This window comes from Ursus maritimus, unplaced genomic scaffold, assembly GCF_017311325.1.
Source record: "Ursus maritimus isolate PB19 unplaced genomic scaffold, ASM1731132v1 scaffold_12, whole genome shotgun sequence".
NCBI classification, from domain to species: domain Eukaryota; kingdom Metazoa; phylum Chordata; class Mammalia; order Carnivora; family Ursidae; genus Ursus; species Ursus maritimus.
Genome location: NW_024423564.1, coordinates 48,759,088 through 48,783,247, shown reverse-complemented (window position 1 = coordinate 48,783,247; position 24,160 = coordinate 48,759,088). Strand labels below are relative to the sequence as shown.

General features: G+C 44.3%; 1 protein-coding gene across 8 annotated transcripts in view; it reads right to left on the bottom strand.

The window, feature by feature from the left end:
* Positions 1-24,160, bottom strand: part of GNG12 (G protein subunit gamma 12) — a 182,673-nt gene that overhangs the window by 84,114 nt on the left and 74,399 nt on the right. The gene's annotated exons all lie outside the window — the stretch shown is intronic.

The following is a 24,160-nucleotide window of genomic DNA, read 5'->3' as shown; positions in this document are numbered from 1 at the left end:
CTCTCTTTCCCTAACAGTGGGAAAGACAAAAATTTCAAGATCTGGGACATACGCAGACCTCTAGGGAGAGAGAGTTCTTTGTAGCTCACGTCAGAGACTGCATCAGAACGGGGCCCAACCTACCACTCGCAGAGAAAGGCAATTAGCCATAACTCCCACCTTTCCTACTGCACCCACAATGTAAAAGAAACCACCAACTTCCCATGTATATGGACATCAGCATTACCTCGGTTACTAACAACCAAACTAGTAACAACCGATTGTGTTTTGACTCTAACTCCTCTTTTTCAACAATAAACATTAACCTAATTGTTACCAAGAGGTTTACTGAGTGCAAATTATGTACCAGGCATGGTTGTACTGCTGGAAGACATCGCAGTGAATGGGGTAAACAAGGCTCCTGATAGAGGGACCCTCCCACCATAACGGGAGGCAGAAAATAAATAAGTACGCAGAGAAGTCCATAAGACAACCTCAAACAGTGACAAGTTGTACAAATTTTTCCATATAAACATGGAGTGATGGGACCTACGGAAGAGCTTAACAGTGTCTCTCTGGCAGCTGTATGGACGAGCCGGGAAGAGGAGAGAGTGGATGAATGGATCAGTGGCGACTGGTTACGACACCATTCACTTGTTGAGGTGAGATATGATGGTACCCTGGCACAGGATGCAGCAGTTGGCATGGAGAGAAGGAAATGGATTCAGGATAGGTTCTGAAAGTAAAACAATTAGGACCTGCTGATGAAGAGGATGTGAGAGATGAGGAAGAGGAACGGGTCTAGATGACACCAAGGTTTTGGCTCAAAGCAACTGGGTCAATAGTAGCTTCTTTGAGAGACAAACAGGTTGTGGGAGGAAAGAAAATCCAGAGTTCTGATTTGACTGGGGCACCTGGGTGGTTCAGTTGGTTAGGCTTCTGACTCTTGGTTTTGGCTTAGGTCAAGATCTCATGGGTCCTGGGATGGAGCCCTGCCTGGAGCTCCTTGCTCAGCGGGGAGTCTGCTTGAAGATTCTCTCCCTGGGCCACTTCCCCCATGCATGCGCTCTCTCTCTAAAATAAATAATCTTTATTTTTAAAAAAAGAATTCTGGGGCGCCTGGGTGGCACAGTCATTAAGCATCTGCCTTCGGCTCAGGGCGTGATCCCGGCGTTCTGGGATCGAGCCCCACATCAGGATCCTACGCTAGGAGCCTGCTTTTTCCTCTCCCACTCCCCCTGCTTGTGTTCCCTCTCTCGCTGGCTGTATCTCTCTCTGTCAAATAAATAAATAAAATCTTAAAAAAAAAAAAAGAATTCTGACTTGACCTTGTTAACTTTGAGATATCCAGGTGGAGATGTCAAGAAAACATTAAGGAGTCTAGAACTGTTGCTGTCAAATATAATGGCTGCTAGCACATGTGAGAATTTAGATTTAAATTAAACACAATTAAAAACTCATTTCCCCAGTCACACGAGCCATATTTCAAGTAATCAAGTAGACAAAGAAACGGCTACTGTACTGAACACACAAGTGCACATGACTTTCATCATTGTAAAAAGTTCCACTTGAAGGACACTTGGGTGGCTCAGCTGGTTAAAAGTCTGACTTTTGCTCAGGTCATGGTCTCAGTCCTGGGATGGAGCCCCAAGGCTAGTGGGGATCCCCACTCAGCGGGGAGTCTGCTTCTCCCTCTGCCCCGGTCCCCCCGCCCCCGGCTTGTGTACATGCTCTCAAATAAATCTTTAAAAAAGTTCCACTAGATGGGAATTGTCTAAAATGCTCATGATACCTTGCTGGACTCTGTCCACTACTAAGACATTTACTGCAATTACAAAATACAAACTTATAGTCCTGGGAGATCTTTAACTTTAAACAGCCATTGGATTCTGATCAGATTTGTTTCAAGTCTCACGTTAATTCTCTAGGATGTATGTACTACAGCACTGTGGGAGAGGGGGTGAACACTGGATTTGTAGGCCTGGCTTCCTGCTGTCCTCACTACTAGTGACTCCAGCAAATCATGTAACTAACATGTGCATCCATTTCCCCACCTATAAAATGGGGAGTGACCCTGAACGGACTATACTGAAAAGCATTTTGGAGAGTGTTTGCAGCTCCTGAGACATCTCCACTGTTCCCTAGTCAGGTCTATTAGGATTTCACTTGCAAATTCTGACCTGATGTTATCTCAAATGGCAAAATGGATATGAAAGGGCCTTCAAAACATATAAAAGGCCCTACAGTAGGTGTAAAAGGTGCATATTCCACAAAGGAATTCCTATCTACAAAGGATTTCACAAATCCCCGAAAATACACCGTGTCTTGAGGCTAGCATAGAAATTTGTGTTACTAGATGTTGCATGGCTCCTGACTTTATAAAGTAATGCTGTACTGTGTCAAAGAATCAGGAATCAAGTCTTGAGCCCCAAAGGTGAAAGACAGTAGGAACCAAAATGGTGACATTTCCCCCCACTGTGCAAGGGCTTCTGTCCCAGGAGAGGGCACACCCTGAGCGGGAGAACTGGTCTACTTTAACCACATGCTGCCACCCTATTACCTCCACCTTGAGACTGGCTCCTGCCCAGAAGAGCTGCTCTGGGCTGTTTATGGGGAGAAACTTCCACCTGCTCACTGTCCTTCATCCACAGAGAGCTAGAGACCTGAAATCTTGTTTTTAATTAAAAAACTGCTGGTATGTGTCCTCAACTAATTTGTAGATAATTGGACGGGGGGAGGGGGGGTAGACTGATTATGCCAGAGTAAACACTTGAGACGTTACACTCACCATATTTTTCCCATTTTCCTATTGAAAGGGCAGTGGCATTTTTTTGGTGTGTTTTTGTTTCGTGTGTGAGTTTTCCCCAATGACAGTTTTAAAAGGACAACAAGCATTATCTCCTCCACTCATTTATGGAACATAAGAAGTAGGAAGATCAGTAGGAGAAGAAAGGGAAGAAGGAAGGTGGGGGGGGAAGAAGGAGGGATGAACAATGAGAGACTGTGGACTCTGGGAAACAAACTGAGGGCTTTAGAGGGGAGGGGGGTGGGGGATTGGGATAGGCTGGTGATGGGTATTAAGGAGGGCACGTATTGCATGGTGCGCTGGGTGTTATATGGAAGTAAAGAATCATGGAACATTGCATCAAAAACTTGGGAAGTACTGTATGGTGACTAACATAACACAATAAAAAATTTTTATAAAAAAATAATAAAATAAAAATAAAAGGACAGCAAGCATCTTTGGGCCCATATGCCCACCATCCTAGGGCTATTACCTATTTTTGCCTATTACCCTCCACAGACACACGAGATTCCCTGATTGTGGCCATAGTTTAATGCTGTTGGTAGAAAACCCAGTGAAAGCACCTTTAGCACACAGTTGATATAAAAATAAAAAGGGAGAACGTTGGCTCAACGCCACTAGGAAAGGCTCTATAATGACAGCTATTCTTTTCTTCTTCCATTTTATTTTAAATATTTTCTGTGTGTTTCTACACATATTTATAATGATCGTTTAAGGGCCTGATAATAGTCCTTTAGGTCAAAAAGTCCTAATATAGTAAATCACTTCCCTAACGCGCTAGATATGTAAGCTGTTGCCAGTCTTTGTTATTATAAATAAGGTTACGCTGGCTATCTTCATGCTGTAGCTTTTTTTCATTCCTTTAACTTAGGTCCCCAGCTTCCCTAAATTCCTAACAGTAGAATAAACAGTATTTTGGTTTTAAAAGGGCTATTATTAGCATACAACAATACCACCAACAAAATAATGGGAAACTTCTGAGACCTTGACGTTTTATACATAAAATGGTATTCCTAATGCGGTTTTCATTTGTATTTCTAAGACAATTTGTGAAAATGAATATTTTTTCCCATTTATTAATGGTTTGTCACCTTGAAAAATAAGTTTATACGTTTTGCTTATTCATGTAGTAGGATCTTGATATTTTTGTTAAGAATTTGAATGAGCTCTTCATAGTACATGATAATTGAGAGTTAATATTTGTATTTGCTATAAATATGTTCCCTGTATTCTGAATTTCAGGATAACCATCTTTGCATTTGCACAGCATTTTAATAAATAATAAGCAACAGCAATATCTTGTATTAACCTCATGAGCTAGGACATTGCTTCTTGGCAAAATGCTTGGCTTTTGATTGCTTTTCAAATGTTCATTTACACCCACTTTGATTTTCACGGCAACCCTGTGGAGTGAGCTGGGGAATACAATAATTCCCACTGCATACCAGAGAAAACTGAGACCCACACGGGCCAGGTGACTTAAAAAGGGTCACCGAATCTCAGAGACGGCCAAGACTGGACTCTGTCCTTCATTCTCAGAACCAAAGGAACCAAAATAAAGAGATGTATTTTTGTGCAAAATGGATTATTATCCAAAGCACAAATTCTACATCATTTCCTATTTAAAAGCCTTTATACAAAGCATCAGAAAACCACACCTGCTGCGCTAGAGGCTCTCCAGAAATGCTGGCATTTTTTTATTCAGCTTTGTTGAGATATAACTGACAAGTAAAACCGTATGATAGTTTAAGCATATGTCACAGTGATTTGATGCACATTGCAAAAGGCTTCCCAGTGTTTAATTAACACACCTGTCACCTCATATATTTACCTTTTTCTTGGGGTGGGGTGAGAATATTTAAGTTCTGCTTTTCTAGCAAATTTCACTGATACAATACAGTGCTGTCAACTATAGTAACCATGTTTTACATTAGATCCTCAGACCTTATTCATCTTAGAGCTGAAAGTCTTTTTTAAAAAATAATTTTTATTTTGTTATATTAGTCACCATATTGTACATCCCAAATTTTTGATGTAAAGTTCCATGATTCATTACTTGCATATAACACCCAGTGCACCATGCAATACATGCCCTCCTTAATACCCATCACCAGCCTATCCCAATCCCCCACCCCCTGCCCCTCTGAAGCCCTCAGTTTGTTTCCTAGTCCATAGTCTCTCATGGCTCATTCCCCCTTCTGTTCACCCCCCCTTCATTCTTCCCTGCCTTCTCCTACCGATTTTCCTAGTTCTTATGTTCCATAAATGAGTGAAACCATATGATAACTGTCTTTCTCTGCTTGACTTATTTCACTTAGCATAATCTCCTCCAGTACCAACCATGTTGCTGCAAATGTTGTGTAATCGTTCTTTCTGATGGCTGAGTAATATTCCATTGTATATATGGACCACATCTTCTTAATCCAGTCATCTGTTGAAGGGGATCTCGGCTCCTTCCACAATTGAGCTATTGTGGACAATGCTGCCATGAATATTGGGGTGCATACGGCCCTTCTCTTCACTACGTCCGTATCTTTGGGGTAAATACCCAGTAGTGCAATTGCTGGATCGTAGAGTTAGAGCTGAAAGTCTTTATCACCCTCTCCCTGTTTCCCCCTAGCCCCTGGCGACCACTTTTCTACTCTGTTTCTATGAGTTTGATTTATTTTGTTTGGGTTTTGATTCCACATATAAATGATACCAGGCAGTATTTGTCTTTCTCTGCCTTATAAGAAATGCTAGTATTATTTTTAGAGAATCCACCAAAACAATGCCTTACATAGCAGACCATCCGTATGCAGTTAAGATAATCCAAATAACTTAGACTTAAATTAAGTGTTGCTTTATTATTTTTTTAACCTGGCATAAATATTACACTGCTTGCAAGTATGCCCTCCCTCTTAGGCTTGATGAAACCACTCTTCTCCTTGAATTTCTATATCACTTTCTACCTTTTATAATAGGTATTTTGATATATATTTCACCTCTTCTGTTGGATGATAAGATCCCAAGGGCCCATAGCATATTTGTGTTTCTATCTCCCAAGAGCCTAGGACCCCGCTCTGCACGGAGGTGGCACGTATTCGGGGTTTTACGGAGAGATGGTGAAGTGCTTTCTATAGTTAAGAGACGACGTTCAAAAAAATTAGTCAAAAATAAGAGCATTAAAGGCTGAATTAACTATGTGCTTTTTGCTACGCCGCTCCTTTTTTTGGCACGCATACCATCATGAGACAGTCTTAATGCATTCTTAGGCCAGAAGTCTGCATTAGCTAAACAATACCAAACTACATTAAACAGAATGTCCAACAATGTTTCCAGCCTTGGACGAATCTGTATAATTCTGTAGATATATCTGTTAGGCTTTTATTTGCAAATTCTGACATAACTCATTCCTCAAAAATTCACTGTGTGTACACACACACAGACACACAGACACACAGACACACACACACACACACAAACACACACAACTACAAAAGTCCTGGTTCGGCATTTGGGAACAACGGAGATAAAAATATGGAACATCTGTTTCCTAATATCAGGAAAATTCACAGGAAACGATTAATGTTCACGAGGGAGAAAGAAAAATAATCTGGATCAAATTATAAAATGAAACATCCAAAATTCGCCATGTAGCCTGCGAGTCACCACATCTTCAGAACTGACAGGGAAGATTTCCCATTTAAACTTGTCACGGGAAAAATATTTTTATTTTGTGTATATACAAATAAACAAAAAATTATGTGCCTCCACCCTACATAACATGCTCAGTTCCTAAGTCTCCCCACTGATATTTACGTAACCCTTGGCAGTCTGGGTAGTGGGTGTGTATTTTCATAACGTGATCAGTGCCTTACAGGGCGAATGAAAACCTAGCTAAACTGGATGGTCCCTGGACAGGGAGGATGTGGTTCTTTCGAGAAAAATCTGGAGTGGCTTATGTCTCCCAAGGAGGACTGAAAGGACAGCGGTGGGCAGGGCCATAGCAAGGTCAGAGCAAATGATAGCTGAGGGTGGCGAGTTCTTCCACCATCCTGCCCCCTACAAGCCTTTCTGAACCTGCTAACATGCCTGGCAACGTGGAAGGTGCTGCAGGCACAGCAGAGAACAAGACCTAGGCTCCTCCTCCAGGAGCCTTCGGTAAGTCCCATAAACAACCGACGAGGTAACTAGAGCTCCAGCAGCAGGTAAGCCGACTGCACTAAGGATAAGGAGTTCTGAGGGCACGCAGGAGGGGTGCCTATCCCAGTCTAGGATCATCATGGAAGGCTCTCCAGGAGGAGGCAGTGTTGAAACTAACCTGGGGGGGGGGGGCGCCTGGGTGGCACAACGGTTAAGCGTCTGCCTTCGGCTCAGGGCGTGATCCCGGCGTTCTGGGATCGAGCCCCACATCAGGCTCCTCTGCTATGAGCCTGCTTCTTCCTCTCCCACTCCCCCTGCTTGTCTTCCCTCTCTCACTGGCTGTCTCTATCTCTGTCAAATAAATAAATAAAATCTTAAAAAAAAAAAAAAAAAAAGAAACTAACCTGGGAAGGACATCCAGGGTTAAGGAGAAGATAAAGGAGGGGGGTGGGAGCAAGGCAAAGGAGGAAACTTGTGCACATGCCCCAGAGGAAGTGAGTACCTCAGCACGCTGAGGGCTGCGAACGGCTTAGTGTGCAGGGTGGACAGCTTTCGATCAGAGAGACGCCTTACCACCTAAGAGGCATTACCAGGCAGAACCCAAAGCAGGGGGTGGGGGGGTGGGGGGGGCACTACAGAGCAGGCCTTATCAGAACCCCATGAGGAAGACAGAATTATCTCCATTTTACAGATAAGTGGCTAGTTTTAGGAGGCCATATTTAGTGATATTCCTTTCTGTTAGTTGATCCTACTTTTGCTTAAGGAAATCAACTCTTCTTAGTATTCTTGGGACTTTTGGTGTTAGCCCTGTAAGTTCCACACCCCAGAAATCCCCTCAGTGCCATACAACCCTGATGGCTGGTCACCCTACTCAGAGTTCGGGAGGTACATGAAGTGGACAACAAGGTTTATGCCCTAGGCTTTTATATGGGAAATGGTGCAATGTTAGAAGTGATCTACCTGCCCCCGAAATCATCTGGACTGTTTGAGCCACGGGTCCCTCTGCAGTGTCTTGGGGGCTTGAGGGATCCTATATCATTTGCAATAATTCTTACTGAATAATATGTGCAGAGTACAAAGACTAGTTGAGGGCCCAGTGATCACTAGCTGTTGCGCTGAAGGGAAGGAACCACTTACTTAATGCTCATAGAAAACAGCAATTTGCCAGAAGACTGGTCTGAATTTGATTTTTGCTGTTGTTAGCAGAGTTAACCAAACATTTTCAGCTGTAACTTCCGACACTGAAAATCTCCCTAATACAAATTAGTCTACTTATCTACACAGAACAGTACACATATTTGCATGCGTCTTTGTTAACCCGGGATCTTACCTCACCCACGGCGATGGCTTACACCGTTACTGTTCAACAGAGGGAGTTAAAGTTTAGAAGACAAAGAAAAAGAACACAGTTTCCAAAAAAATACGATCCAGTAGGATATTACTTTATGGCTATATTTGACGGGTAGGGGGCGGCTGATAAATCCTTATAGAGAATGACTGGTGGCCAAAAACTGGGCCAGGAAGAATCACAGAAAAGATAATGACCAGGGATTGCGGAGGAGCTAATGGCTACATTTGAGCTTCTGCCAGAGCTGTTGACTCGGGCAGCTGCTGCACAGGGTTCCTGTCTGATAAAAGGGAGCAGAAGCTCTTCAAGGGCGCTCCTGTCCTTGCCACAGGGTAACAGTGAAATAGCCCATGCGGCCTTCAGTCAGCAGAAGATGCAGGACTTCAAACCGAGAAGAGTCAAGGGCCCACCATTGAATCCGGACTCAAAGGCGTCCTCCCCAGAAGCTCAGCGAATGTCAGCCAGGCGCACCCCCCCTTTGTGAGAACTCCCGACAGGAATGGAGATCCGATCTGGCAACAAACCATGATCTCCCACATATTTCTGGTTACTTTTCAATGAAAAAATGTTTTCGAAGTCCAACCATGCTTGAATAGAGCTATTAAAAAAAAAAAAAAAGGCTGCTCAGCAGGGTTGAACTTTTATTAGCCTCGGAAAACTTAAAAAAAAAAAAAAAAAAAAGCAAAGTTGAGCAGCATTTATCACTGGTAATATGTAACTGTTTCCCTCTAAAAGTTCCAGCTTCGTGGGAGCATCCTGGATAATGGAGATTTGGCTTCTGGTGAAAATACTCATTTTATCCACACGGCTTAGCTCTCTCATCGTATCACTCCTTTCTATGACCCACTTTCTGTCTGATGCCGATACAGCGAGGAAGACAGTCATCCCCCAGATATCCAGGTGATGATCACTGCACAGTCAGGCAGCTAAGGGCAGGATGTGGCCAAGGGCACTGCCCTGAGCTGGGGCAGAAAAACAAGACGTGGAAGGTTTTGGTTTCACTCTGCCAGCCCCTTGTCAGGCCTGGATGAGCGACTTCTGCGAAGCCCTGGCCTCAGAAGCAAATGGTGTAAGTGCTCCTGGGCTGGGAGGGGCTACCCCACCCTGGTATGGGGGCTTTGACTCCACCGACTGATTCAGTTTTAAATGACTGCCATCAAAACATGGGTGGGCATTGAGAGTCTTTGTCATTGAAAACCAATCATGGGAGAAGATACAGAGATTCTATGCACGTGTTCATCTTTTCCTGTATCATCAAGATATCAAGAGCTTATAAAAACAAAGAGCCGTGTTCAACATCACCCACTCAAACACAAAATTCTACAGGAAGACGACGACTCGTGAGCGAATCAGCCCAGCTGGCACAACCTTCCTGTTCCTGCACCTGTTCCTGCACCTACCACCTGCTTCCCGGAGAAAGCCACCGTTGCTGCCTCGACTGCACCATTCGTTCGTACCTTCTGCCACACATTCTTAGGAGCCTTCCCATTTTATACACATTCTGAACGACACAGTCTGCTGACCTTCCTTTGGGGAAGTGCACAAGCCCATACTCACTGGCCAGAAAAAACTAAAAACTATCACCCAGCGGCAAGAGAAACACACACACCTGTCATTCCCCATGCCACCGGGAAGGGGGTGAAAGGCAGCCCAGGGAATCGGACATTGTTCTCACTGTGGAGCTAGCCACTTCCATGCTCAACTGCTCTCCTTGGGCCCTCCCATTTCTCATTTGTTTATGTATCTACGTGGACAACTTGATTATAAGGTCCCCTGACTGCACAAGCCATACTTTATACTTCTACGTCTTTATCTGCCTTCCCACAAGAATGAGTTCTTTGCTTAACACACCCTAGGTTTCCAACGAAAGGACGGATAAAAAGCCCTGAATTGGACATTTGTAACTAATGGTCTATACCGAACTGCTCACAGTGGCGTAGTGGGAGAGTAACGAAACAGTGAATTTGGAAATTAGGTTCCTATTTATCTCCTATTGCTAAAGCTGGCTTTTGTTCCTATGAACATGTCTCCCCTAATTCTATGAACAGGTGTGGAGACTGATGAAGGCAGTACTTCTTAATGTTTTAAAACTCACACGCACTTTCGATAACCATAAAAACCTTCCCTTCCCTAACCAGATTCTGACGTGCCCTTCCACGGCTGTTTTGGGAAACTATGACGTGCATTCTCAGTCTCCCCTGCTGGATCCTTTCCTCTTCCCTAAATCTGATAACTTTCACATCTACATCTCCACTCCCAGCCTTTCTTCTGAACTCCAGAGTTCTTTATCTGACTTCTTAATATCTTCCCAAGGAAGCCTTACTAGGATGTTGAACTTAACAATGGCCACAACCAAATTCTTCATCATGTCTCCACACTGCTTCTCCCCTGAGGCTCCCAGTGCTAGAAGCGGGACACCACCATTCATGCCCTTGCTCAAGCCCAAATCCTCATTCATCTTTGGCTCCTTTCTCACCTACTGTCCATCCAGTCAATCCACCAGCAAATCCCAACAGCCCTACCTTCAAAACATCTCCCAGATCCAGTCACATCTCAGTGTCTCCTCCAAGCCCCCAGTCCAAGCTGGCAGCATCCCACGTGGATGACTCTCGCAGCCTCCCCACGGATCTCTGGGCTTTGGCCTTGCCACTTCTCCCACCCCAAGTCTGGTGTCCCTCAGCAAGGGGCGTGTCATCAGTCACCTCACTCCCCTGCTTTAAACTCTCCAACGGCTTCCAGGCATGTTCAGCACACATGCGAACCCCCTGGCCTCCCAGGCTCTACGCACGAACTGGCCCTGGCTCACTCTAGCCAGCCACACCGACCTCCCCTTCTCTTCAAATACACCAAGCAAACCGGGGCCTCTGCCAGGCTCAGTAGGTAGAGCATGCGACTCTTGATCCCAGGGTCCTATGTTCGAGCCCCATGTGGGCGCAGAGATGACTTAAAAAAAAATAAAAATATTTTTTAAAGTATTACTTATGTAAGAAAACAAAAAGCAAAGAAACCAAATATGCCAAGCCATCTCCTGCCTCGATAGTGAGATATCTATTCTTCCTCGTGCTTCAGCTTCTCAGATACTTTCCAACCTCACTTCTTGCAGGTCTCTGTGACAAGTGTCTTCTCCTCAGAGAGGCCCTGCTCTCTCCTTTCTTACCCCGCTTTACCTTCTTCATAGCACTTAACACTTCCTGGCACTCTATTTTCTATCCTACTGAGTTATTATCCCTTTCCTTCACTGGAATGTAAACTCCATGAGAAAAGGACGTTGTTTGTTCACTGCTGTACCGTCCCCAACCCCTCACCCCCCTGTGCCTGACGTGATGCCTGGCAGAGACGAGGCATTTTTTGGTTACTGAATGAATGCATATTCTCAAATAGCCAAAAATATGTTTTGCAATTTGATTTTCTCATGTTTACATTATGAAAATATTTCCCCCTTTCCCAAGTAAATCATCAGATAGTGTATGATTTTTAAATGACACAGGCCCCCTGGTTAGGTTCTCACATGTCCGCCATCTTTGAAACACGCCACTGGGGAGTGTACTAGGGTACACCATCACCTTGAGGGTCAATAATGTGGTGGGTGAGTTCAATGTATACAAACTCATGGCTGTGTCCTGGGTTTTGATCCAAGCACCTGACATGTTTTACAGTCTTTTGCCTCTGACAAAACCCTTAAAGCTTTATTACCTTAAAAAAAATGCTCAGAGAATTCAACTAATAAAGAGACTGTCTGCCTTATTTATGGTAATGGCAGTGTTTCTTTCAGTTAATTCTGAATACTTCTGGCTCAAATTTCAATGCCAAGTGGTTTGCTACACTACTTTTGTTGCATGTTTCCAAGCAGTTTGGACCCAGTGGCCACAGAAAATACTATTAAGAAAACTTTTCAGAAGAGACCCAGAAGGAAGCAGAGATCCCTCCTGCCACGTTTCTTCCATATATTTGGATTTTCTGGTGGCTTCTTCAATACAGGTGCTTTTCAGAAGAGCAGTGCTCTCCTTCATGAATGAGTCCCGTTTATCATGACACACCAAGTAGTCAGCGTTAGCTCTGAGGGGACAGCCGTTCTCCCAGCCTTCTGGCATGTTCCCAGCACGGCAGTGAATACTACCCTGCCAAGACCAGTAGCTCTCTCTGTGAATTCCACCTTTTTTTCTCTCCTTTACTCGGCCTCTTAGCAGATCTCAGCTTCGGAGACTTCAGTCAACTCACATTTGTCTACTGTGTCCTTTCTCCTTTTCTTAAAACATCATCTTTCTGGAAATTTTGTACGTGAAACTATGGAACTCTCGTATAAACACAAAATATTATTAATCTCCAATCACTCCAGAAAGAAGTCACACATAGCACAGTTCAAGGATATGGTCAAATTCTGACAGTGGAGTTAACATCAATAGAAAACCTTGATCGGCATCAGTTCTGCCCTTTCACCTCCTCAGTAAATAAAGCACAATCAATCCTATGCAGATCATGGTAAACTTTTACTTATATGTGTAAGTATTGCTTTAAAGCTTAAAAACTTTTGATGTGACGTGGAAGCCCACTGAATTGTTTCGGAATGCAAGCTGCCGGGGGGCTAGTCTGAAGAGGAGAACAGCAGATATTGATTAGTGGGCATTTTGTCATCCGAGTCAAAAACTCCCACAAAAACACTTTCTTTTTTTAACCACGAATCTGGGTTCCTAGAAGGTATGTGTGTGCGACTGAACTCTCCAATCTTTGCATCTCTCTCAGGCTGTGCAAGTGGCTTTCTTTTCTTCTGCTGTTCTCTGAACACTGAACATGGGCAGAGCCAACATAAACTATACACTAGTGACATTTTGAACGACCCTCAAATTCCTACACTCTTCTGCAAAGCTTCACTGCCAACACTCCAAAGGCTCCCCCAGCCTTCCTCAAATACTGTTTTACATTTTCTTCTCTTCACTTAGCTTGGTTGGGAAGTATTTTGTTAATAGTCTTTTCTTTGGCCGGTGTCAGCATAGGGTTTCTGGCAAAAGTCAGGGTTGCAGCATTTCAGAGGCCTAGAACTAACTCTAGAAAATATTCCGCTATTTTAACTCTTTTACTCCTGTTTTAACTTCTGCCACTCAAAAAGAAGGAAGGAAAAAAAAATCCTTCATACACACAAGGACACAGAGCCACAAACACATTGCCATCCAGCTTAAAACCAACAGCATCTTAACATCCCGGCTGCGGGCTTACAAATCCTGAACCCCCTAACACAGGCAAAGTCTTATAAATAAATCATATCCACCAAACTTGAACTTCCGCCTTTTTTACTTTTTCAGTTTACTTGTGTGAAAATACAGCCGACAGTATGGTTGCCCACCCTCCACACAGCCCTCAACATTTCCCTGCTGACAGAATGCCAGTTTGTTCTGGTAGAGATGCTGTGAGCTCAGGAAAGGTCCTGGCCTCGGGGTGGGCATGTCAACCCAGTGAGGCCTGAGGGGAAGTTTTGTGAGGATGCCGGGAAAGGATTTTGCCTCCTCATAAGAGACAGACGCAGCGTGATCGGTGCCTCACTCGTTCTCAACTTTGAAACTGGTCATGAGGCACAGAACTGTGACAATCATTTGGTGACCACCAAAAAGTAAGTTTCTATTTTAAACTCAACACAGCAAACAGGGTAGATCAAAGGAACAGCATAGGTCCTTAGTGGCAAATGGCAGAAGCAGGTGCCTCCTCCAGACTATCTGAAGATCTGGAGAAATAACCCCCTACATGTTAGGGGCACCATTAGTCATGTTTTCTATCATTTGTAGCTTTCAATATACATGAGATGACAAAAGAGAGGTTTATGGCTTCTTAATTTGGTTCCCTTTAACTTAGAGATGAGAAAATTTGCTTGGCAAACCTCAAGGTAATAGGGCAAATATTAGTACAGAGGCCCTCAAGTCATTCTAATCCACAGTGATTGTTCCATCCATCCAACTATCCATCTAACCAACCAACCATACACCTATCCATCCATCCATCCATCCATCCATCCATGCATTCAACTATCCATCTAACCAACCAACCATACACCTATCCATCCATCCAACCATCCATCCATTTAACCATCCATCCATCCATCCATCCATCCATCCATCCATCCATCCATCCATGCATTCAACTATCCATCTAACCAACCATTTAACCATCCAACCATCGAATCACCCATCCATCTTTTCTTTTATTCTGCCAAAAACCAACTGCTGAGCCCCCTACCCTGGGCTGGGCACTAGAAGTACAAACAACCCAAAGGACAGAAAATACATCCATTTCAGAGATAAAGGACACTGAGGTTCAGAAGGTTTAAATGTTTTTTCCCCAAACACAAGTCTACAAGTGGCAGAGTTAAGAGTCAAATCTAGGACCACCTGAATCACAGGCTTGTGCTTTTCACTATACCACACAGCTTCAAATCTAGCCATCATTTTGTTAGCCTAATTTAGAAATAATAAGAACTGGATTGAGTTTTAATATTCTGCAATTTTTACTACCCCCACCCTACCATTTGCCTTTAAGCTAAAGTAGTTACACTGTACTGTATCAAGACATTCTGCTTCACCAAGACCAAATGTCCACTGTTCACCTGGAAGTCTGACTGACACTGTGTTTACAGGATGGGAATGTCACAATGATGACTTCTGCTTCCACGGCATTCAGCTTGAATCTATGTACCATCAGCTGGGGACCTTTTCTACCTTGCTCACCTGTGCCTGGTACTCTCTGAGAGCACATGACAGGTCCTCCCTACATATCTGCTAATTAAATGAAGAAAAATAAGCCAAAGAATAAGGTGCTGTCTCAGGGAATCCTGAATGCCAGTTCTTAAGACTCTTAGTTTAATGAGTTGATATCACTTCCAAGACCTTGGCAGGGAGTGTCATTCCAGAAGGTGCATAATAAGTTGCTGACTGAGCAATCTGTACATGATGTTTATAGCAAATATATTCTTGTGAAACCCTGGAAAGAGCCCAAATGTCTAGTACTTGGATAGAAAGTTAAACCAATGGCTACTTATCAGCCCAGGGGATTATTTTATTGCCATTACAAGGAGAAAGATGTGGAGTGTGAGGACACAGGACAAGGGCAACATGAACCAAGGTTAGATGCAAAAGCAGATCAACAAAGAGAATGTATACGCTGATCCCAACTATGCAAACATACACACACGGACAGTGGCATTAGAACGTGAGTCTAGAAATCAGAGAGGGAGACAAACCATAAGGAACTCTTAATCATAGGAAACAACCTGAAGGTTGCTGGAGGGGGGTGGGTGGAGTAACTGGGTGATGGACATGAATGAAGGCACGTGATATAATGAGCACTCGGTATTATGAAAGACAATGAACCACCGAACCCTACCCCTGAAACTAGTAATAAATTCAATTAACATACAATGTAAGTAAAAAAAAATTTTTTTAAAGAATGAGTCTGAACTCCTAAGGATAGTTCTTAAGGGCCCAATAAAAATTCAGAATCTAATAAAATCACTCACAATTGGCTTTTCTTTCTACTACTTTATCTCCATAGACCTTAGGATCAATATTACAGAATTCTTACAAAACGCATGTTCACAGTTGAACATGTAACCGGTTTGAAAAACTATGCCTTCTAGGTGCCTATGATGAAAATGAATGCTCTACTGATGAAAGACATCCATTTATTTGCCAAGCTCAACATCAACCTTGTTCTCAGTGCCTGAAGACCACATGATAATGAATGCCCCACGTGTGGGTTATGTGTGTGAAAAGCACAATACGTGACACTTTCCAAACTACACATCAGATAACCCAGTTGGCTTTGCAGGGACAATCATTCCTTGCTGAGACTGGCACACTCGGGATGCTTCCTGCTTGAGGCCTTCGTTTCTACACCCTTTCCTTGGCTAACTCTGGCTTCTTCCAGAATTTCTGCACTTGGGTGCGCCTCCCTCAAAGAACAACAATGGGTACCATTTATTCAATATCTACTAGGCACAGTTGTAAGCACTTTCTATGAGCCCCACTTCAACCTTGTCTTCCCTTCTACCCCAGACACGGAGTACATGACAGATAGCAGATGCTCAGTAAATACATGTTGACCCACTGAATTATTCCACTTCAGTTCAGTTAATTCTCATGTCCACACTGAGAAGGATGTATTATAATTACCAAAATTTTACAGATGGGGTACAGAGAGGTAAAGTCAATTGCTTAATGGCTAACATTTTGCTAAGGTCAACAGGAAAGGATTAGTTATCTTTCTACTTCAGCTCACCTCCATTTCAATACCTGGCTCCTTCTAACTTGGAATATCACACTTTTATGAATTAAAAAGTAACTGACAGAACACAAAAAGTCATGCTCACAAAAATAATTTCTAAAATTCCTTTTCTACTCATTCTTAACTTGTCCTGTCATTAAGATGCAGACTCTTGAAAGGTAGGGACCCCCCTATCCGTTACCACTTCACTGAAAGATAGATGCCCCCCAAGAGGTGTCACCAAGTACAGGACATGTAGAGAAAGGCAGTCCTACTGAGTGTCCAGCACTTAGATGTGTAAGCACAGTTGAGTCAGGCAGCACAAAACCATGAGTTAAACTGACTGGGGGGGGGGGACAACTCAAGAATGAATAACACAAAAGACCTAACATTCCACGCCTTAATCTCAAAAAGCCCAACCCAAGCATGTGGCTTGAGGAAAACGGCCCCTTGCCATGGTAGTTCTGACTCTGTGAAAATCCCCAACTGATTTTATTCAACTGACTCCCAGTAACACTTTTCATACTTTGCCTGAAGAAGTTCCTAGAAAATGGGGTGGGGGATGGAGGGAAAAAACAATCAGTCCAATTTCAGTCAGCAGGGATGCTGTCTCTGGCATGTTCCCAACATGGGCACACCGCATTTCACAAGAAAACCACTCCCTCAAAGCCAAGGCTTCTCTCAGGTGACAGAGCCAGCCAGGCTCTTCAAGTTCTGTTGCCCGCAGGGTTGAGGCAACCAGCGCCCCCACTGGCACCACAGTATCACCACAATGGCCTCGCAACAAGCTTCCCAGATTCAAATGCTCTCTCCTCAGATCTTCAGTCTGCCCTCCTGTTTTGTTTTGTTTTAAAGATTTTATGAGAGAGAGAGATTGAGAGCACGCGTGTGCATGAACAGGGGGAAGGGCAAGGGTGGAAGGGGGGGAGAGGGAGACAGAGCGAGAGAGAAAGCATGTGAGGGCCAGAGAGCATCTCAGGCTGACTCCGTGCTGGCGTGAGCCCCACGTGGGGCTAGAATCCACGACCCTGAGATGAAACCAAGAGACGATGCTTAACCGACTAAGCCATCCAGGTATCCCTCCTGTTTGTTTTCTAATGCTCTACACAACATGAGGCTACTTGAACTAACCAATCTCTTCCTTCCCCTACAATGTTGATTTTCCCTCCCATCCTCTTCCTCTCCTCACACTCACCTCTCAGCCAAGCTGTTGCCCCAGGCTGGAATGCCCTCTGTCCCTTCAAATCCTATCAGGCCCTGCTAACTCCACCTCCTCCAAGCCAACTCCCTCACCTCCACCTCCCTGACTGACTTCCAGTCACCTTCCTGTATGTTAAGCCCTTTTGTGGAAAGAAACAGACTCTCTAGAGTGACCTCAGTTATTAGACACTTATTGTAAGGATATACAGACATTAAGAGCCACAGGGACAGGTCTCACTGAGAACCACCCCCCACCCCAAAAAAAAGGTCAAGAACTTGAAGGAACCAGGATAGCCTCCAGAACTAGATTCCCTGGTCTTCTAACAGCAGCAGGACTGTGGAGTCCCTGACAGATGATGATCTCGCCTTTTCTTCTCGGCTTCTTTTGCTCCTGCCACACATCTTGGGTCTCCCCTCTGCTTCCTCATAGTTTCTGCGGACTCAGAATCTGCCCAGTGGCCTCTCTCTGATTGTCTTTCCAGCCCACAGATTAGAACGCCACTGGGCAACTCTCCCTGCCTTGGGTGTCTTTCATGCACAAATTCTTATAAAGAATCCAATTCGGCCTTTACAATGGGCTGAGGCCTTCACAGCAGACCATGATGCTTGCCAGACTATTGCTACCTTAGGGTCAGGGGCTCTTCTCGACCCAGTCAACTGTGGCTAAGACAGAAAGGTCAGGGGAGAAGTCGCATTAGTTAGGAACATGGCCATTTTTAACAGTCTAGGCTGCTTCCCTCAGCAGAAACTCGATTTTTTAGAAGGGGCTACAGGCACGGCAGACATGTTTACTCGTCTCTCTGGCAAATGGCTTTTCTTCATATCTCTAATACACTTACAGTAATATGCATTCCTAGCAAGGCCTGGCCATGGATGACAGAGCACTGCATACAATTCGACAGTCACGTCATGCCTATTTGTCCTGATACTGTACCTAGCTAGGTAGTGCCAGAGAACCCAGAACCACAGGACTGTTATGGAGGAACTTCACTGGAGGAGAGACTTAAGTTCTCACGGGTGTACGCCAGTGGGTAGAAACCTTCACACACAGTTCTCATAGAGCAGTTCTCCAACTTTTTGGTCTTAGGGTCCCTTTACACTCTTCGAAATTGCAGATCACCAATGGCTTCTGTTTATTTGGCTTCATCTATTGATATATCATTAGAAATTCAAACAGAAGTTTTGAAAATACTAATGCATTAAAAATGTAACGGATAAATCCATTAAATCTCAACAAAAGTGACATTTTATGAAAAACAACTGCTTTCTAAACCAAAACAAAAAATTCAGTGAGGGGGCGCCTGGGTGGCACAGCGGTTAAGCGTCTGCGTTCGGCTCAGGGCGTGATCCCGGCGTTATGGGATCGAGCCCCACATCAGGCTCCTCTGCTATGAGCCTGCTTCTTCCTCTCCCACTCCCCCTGCTTGTGTTCCCTCTCTGGCTGGCTGTCTCTATCTCTGTCAAATAAATAAATAAAAAATTAAAAAAAAATTTAAAAAAAAAATTCAGTGAGAAGACTAGATTCACATTTTTTCTAAAACTCCTTAATGTCAAGTCTTTGCAAATCTCTAATAGAAGACAGCTGGATTCTCTTTTCTGCTTCGGAGTTCAGTCTGCTGTGATACGTTATCTGGGCTGTCACAGATGAAGCAGTCCAACCTCACACAGATATAGACGGAAAGCTTTTACAGTGGCTATTTTTCTTTGATACTACACCAAAACTTAACAAGTGATGATTTCTTAAAGGTTAGCTCAAACCCTCTCAATGAACATTTCACACTCTGCTACATTAAACTTGATTCAGCTATCCTGCATTTGAATAGAACTTTTACTCACGCAGGGTGTGTAGCATGTTGGTTACTGAGAAATACAGGTTCACTGAATCACCCAGGTTTTCCAAATGCTGACACATTTCATCACACAATATCAAAAGAGCCCGCTCGTTAACATCACCACGGGTCTCACCGGAAAATCATTCAGTATACTCTCTTGAAGTAATCTCTGGGCAGCTGTCAAGCTGATGGTAGCAGGTACAAGTTCTATACAATTCCAATTTTTGCTTGAAAGGTAGAATTTTATCACGGGCAACAAATACTGACAGTTGTTTCTCTTGAAGTGACAGCCTGGCTTTGTTCTTTTTCGAGAAACTGTCCAACAAAGACCCAAGTGTGAATAGTCACAGTTTGTCTACCAGACATTCTTTCAAGTAAAAATGGGGTTAGTTCAGCTTGCAGCTCAAATAATGACACAAGTGTTTTTCCTGGAGACAATCATCACTTTATTATCAGAAGAGCTTTATTCTCCCAGTTGTGTCACACAGAATATGAAAAGATGTGCCTTCGAGGGTTGAGACTTAATAGAGTTAATCATTTTTACTGCTTCAAGGACACACTTATGTGAAAATGGCATTTTTTTAAAACTGGGAGTGTGGGGTAGTGAGGAATGTGGGCATTAGTACCATTTGGTGCCACTGCCTTATTACTGATTAGGCACCAAGAGTTTTAGCCTCATTGCTTTTGCATCATTCCAAATGTCAATATGATGAAAAAGTCAAATAATATTTTAATATTATAAAAATAAATTCAACTTTGTAGATACCCTGAAAGGATCTTGAGGCTCTCAGGGTCTTTGAACCACACCTTGAAAAACACTGTTCAAAAATGTGCTTAATAAATATTCCTGAATCCCTCGACGAAAGAATAAACCCTCATATTAAGCATGGAGGTTCTGGAAAGGTTTAATGGATGAGATACCTTTCCAGTGGGACCATCAAGACCGCATAGGATGTTTAAAGGTACAGGAGGGTGGGAGGAGCACAAGCAAGGGAAGAGCTGGAAATATGCAGGGAAGCTTTCTAGAGCAGAAGCAGAAGCAAACACACACAAGTTTAGATCAGCAGCATCTTACATGTAGTAAAGCACGGCCATGCCCCTCCACCTCCGCCCGTTCCCCCACAACAGCCCAGTGAGATGGGTGTTGTCAACATCCCTGTTGTGCAGAGAGGGAAATGGAGGTCAGTCTGCAGCTCTTTGAAGGCAGGGACTAGACTTGCGTTCCTCATAATGAAGACTGGAAATACTCACACGGTGACCAGCATGCCAAAGGCACGTAACAAATATTCACTGAATTAAGTGAACCCATGAGGCTCACAGAAATTCGTTATCTGCTCAGGATCACACAGCCAGCAAGTGGTGGCTCAGGACCAGACCCAGGTCTTCTGGCACCAGATCCCACATCGTTCCCACTGTGCCCTCACGTCTTCAAAGTGACAGAAAGCAGGGTCATGCTGTGGGGGGCTTGGATATCAGCACAAGTGGTTTATGAACCGAGGAATTTGGGGTAAGGGAGCTACTTGATCATATTTTGCTGCACAGGATGAAACAGCAGGATCTGGACAGCTTGGAGTAGAGAGGGGCAGGAGGAGAGACTAATTTGGACCCTGTTTTCGTGGTCTAAGTGAAAAGACAGTTGAGGGTGGGGGGGTGGTGTCAGACCTCACAGACGTCCCCTAATTCTGACACTGGACTGTTACCCTTCCTGTTTGACCCTTACTTTCCTTATCTGTAGAACAGGATAATAATATATAATTTCATAGAATTATTGTGAATATTAAATGAAAAAATGCACACAAAGCAACCAGCACAGTTCTTGGCTCAATAAATATTTGCTACGAGAAAGGAAGGCAGGCTGAGATGGAGGGAGGAAAAAGGGAGAGAAGGAAATGTTTGTTGAATGCCTAAGTGAACCTGGGCAGTGCCAGGGGGAGAGCTAATCTATAAGCCCTGCTGTGGTTTCCTAACTAGAGAATATAAAAGAAGCATCAGCTCATTCTAAGATTTCAAGCCTGGGTGACCAGAAGCATGAGCAGACACACGGGTGGCCACAGGGCATCCAAATGGAGGTGCCGAGGATGCTGGTGCTATGACGCCAAAGGGCCAGCCTTCCAACAAAGATCAGGAGATCCTCTGGGGAGACAGAACGGACAGTCAGGGAAGGGCACAGAGCAAAGGATCAAGTAATGTCTCTGGGACATTTAAGGGAGGGCAAATGGGGGGAAAAAAAGGAGAAAACGGGATCAGAATCACACACAAGAAGGAAGTACGAGCTGAAAACCATTTTTCAATGGCTCCAAACCCTTGTCTGCAAGGCACATTTAGGTTCTAGCTCCGTCTCCAGCCAGCCACTCCTGTTGCTCTGACAAACCTAACATTAGATGCTTTCATGACACCAGACTTCTGCCTACTCTGCTCTCAACGCCTGAGAGGTATTCACTGCTTCCCCAGAAGCAAACTTCTCAAAGAGTGGCACTTGTGGCACTTACTATTTCTAAGGTCACCTGTTAAGATTATGGAAAAACAAAACTACCATGGGGGAGAACAGGGCTCAAAGTGGTACGTTGGAAGCTCTGGTTCCATCACCGTCCCCCTGGGCCAGTCCAGCCTGCTACCTTCTTCTGCCCCACCACACACTCACCTCTCCCCTCTCCTTTCCCAGACTCCCACTAGACCCTGCTCCTTCCGCCCACCACTCTTTGGTCTGGGTCCTGCTGTAGTAGAGTGAGGGGTGTCTCTCTCCCCCAAGACACGGTCCTGTCCTGGATGTCTCGGATGTGCTCAGTGCCGGCTGCGTGGCTGAGTGGGCCAGAGAAGCGGATACAGAAGGCGCCATGAGAAGAGCAGCAGCAGAGGACGGGATACTGTCCACCAGAGGTACGAGGAGGGACCAAAAATGACAGACACGTCCGGCAGAATCAGTGGATTTCCCAAATGTTAGACTATTAGGGTTCTAAAGCAGGCACTCATCTGGAGAGTTACTGCCCACTCCCTACTCTAGGGGGTGGAAATTGGTTCTTGGGGGAGGGAAATAAAAAAAATTCTTAGATATTACAATAGTTTATGGCCCTCCAACGCTTGACCCTACCCAATAAAATCTTACTCCTCATCTCACTTTATATTGATCTCACTAGGGAAAAATTTAAGTTAAATTTAAGGTAATTAATGACACTTAATTTTTCTCCTTATGGGGTCATAACGACTAAAGGTTGAGAAGCACTATCTAGAAGGTGATTCAGTAAAAGAGGTGAGAGAATGGCACCCTTAAGGATTGAATGCAGGAGATGGTGGAGGGAATAGCAGTGAGAATGGTTTTTTTCTCCTTCCCTTCCTAGGTCAGCTTCTTGAACCATAACTACACTGAGCACTTACTACATGCCAGGCCCCATGTGAAGTGTTGACCATATATGGTTTTACTTTTTATCCTCACAACACTCTTATGAGGTTATGTTCCCTTTTCACAGATGCTTAGAGAATGTAGGGAGCTTACCCAAGAACCCACAAGGGGTCAGTGGTAATAGATGCAAGTTCTTAGCCCAAGTCAGACACATTGCAGGAGTGTAATTATCCTAACTATGAGCAGAGCTGGCAGGCCTGAACACATCTGTTGGAAGAGAAAAAAAAGTTTCTGCTACATGGTAAGCTTACCCAAAATTGTTACTTGAATGAGACAGGAGAGAAGCAAAAATGCAAGTGGGAGAGGAGACAACTGATGGGGAAGGAATCCAGGCAGCAGGACACGACAGATTCCAGGAGGAAGGGCTGGCCTTGGCAAGCAACAGAGCAGGGAGAGAGTGGAAGGAAACTGAGAAAGCCGGTTCAGGGCTGTGGGCCCGTGACGGGGACAGGGCCTACGGGAGAAATCCTGTCCCCACTGAAGGCAGACTGAATGCCTGGTGGAATCAATCAACACAATGGCATTACTTTCTCCAGCAACCTTCTTGCCTGCATCTTCTCCTTTGTAACGAGGATAGTAATCCATGTCTTCAGCTTCAAGTGAGACTGAATTTATCACACCTAACACTGAACCTGACACACAATAGGGACTGAATATTATTATCTGTGTTCTCTAGAATCGGTGGTTCTGTTTTCAAAGTGTTCCCAGCCCACCAGCATCAGCATCACCTGGCAACTAGTTAGATACACAATTTTTCAAGTCTCAACACTGACTCCCCCAGGGGTGGGCCCAGCAATTTCTGTTTTAACAAAGCCTCCAGGTAGCTCTTTAACAAACCCACCCACATGAGGTGCTCACTGAAATTTGAGAACCACTGCTCTAGGGTAGTGGTTTTCAACTTTTTTTTTTCTTTATAAGCAGAGGAATCCTTTGGAACAAAGGTAAAACCTGTAACTGACGGTGCTGGGCTGGCGACACCCCACGTCCCCTCCGGGTCCTGCCTCATCCCTGCGGCCATCCCAAGGGGCCGCAGAGGCAGGAAACTGTGGTCTTTGGGACAGTTACAGAAGTGCCAACTTCTGGTGGCACCACTGAAAAATCTAAAAGATGCAACACTACAGCGTTCAACCACGGTTAAAAGGCAGATCCTGCCGCAGTAAGATAATGCCTCCAGGGGTTCTGAGCGGTGTCTTCAGCTAAGTTACCTCACACCAGGTCACCCTCCAGGG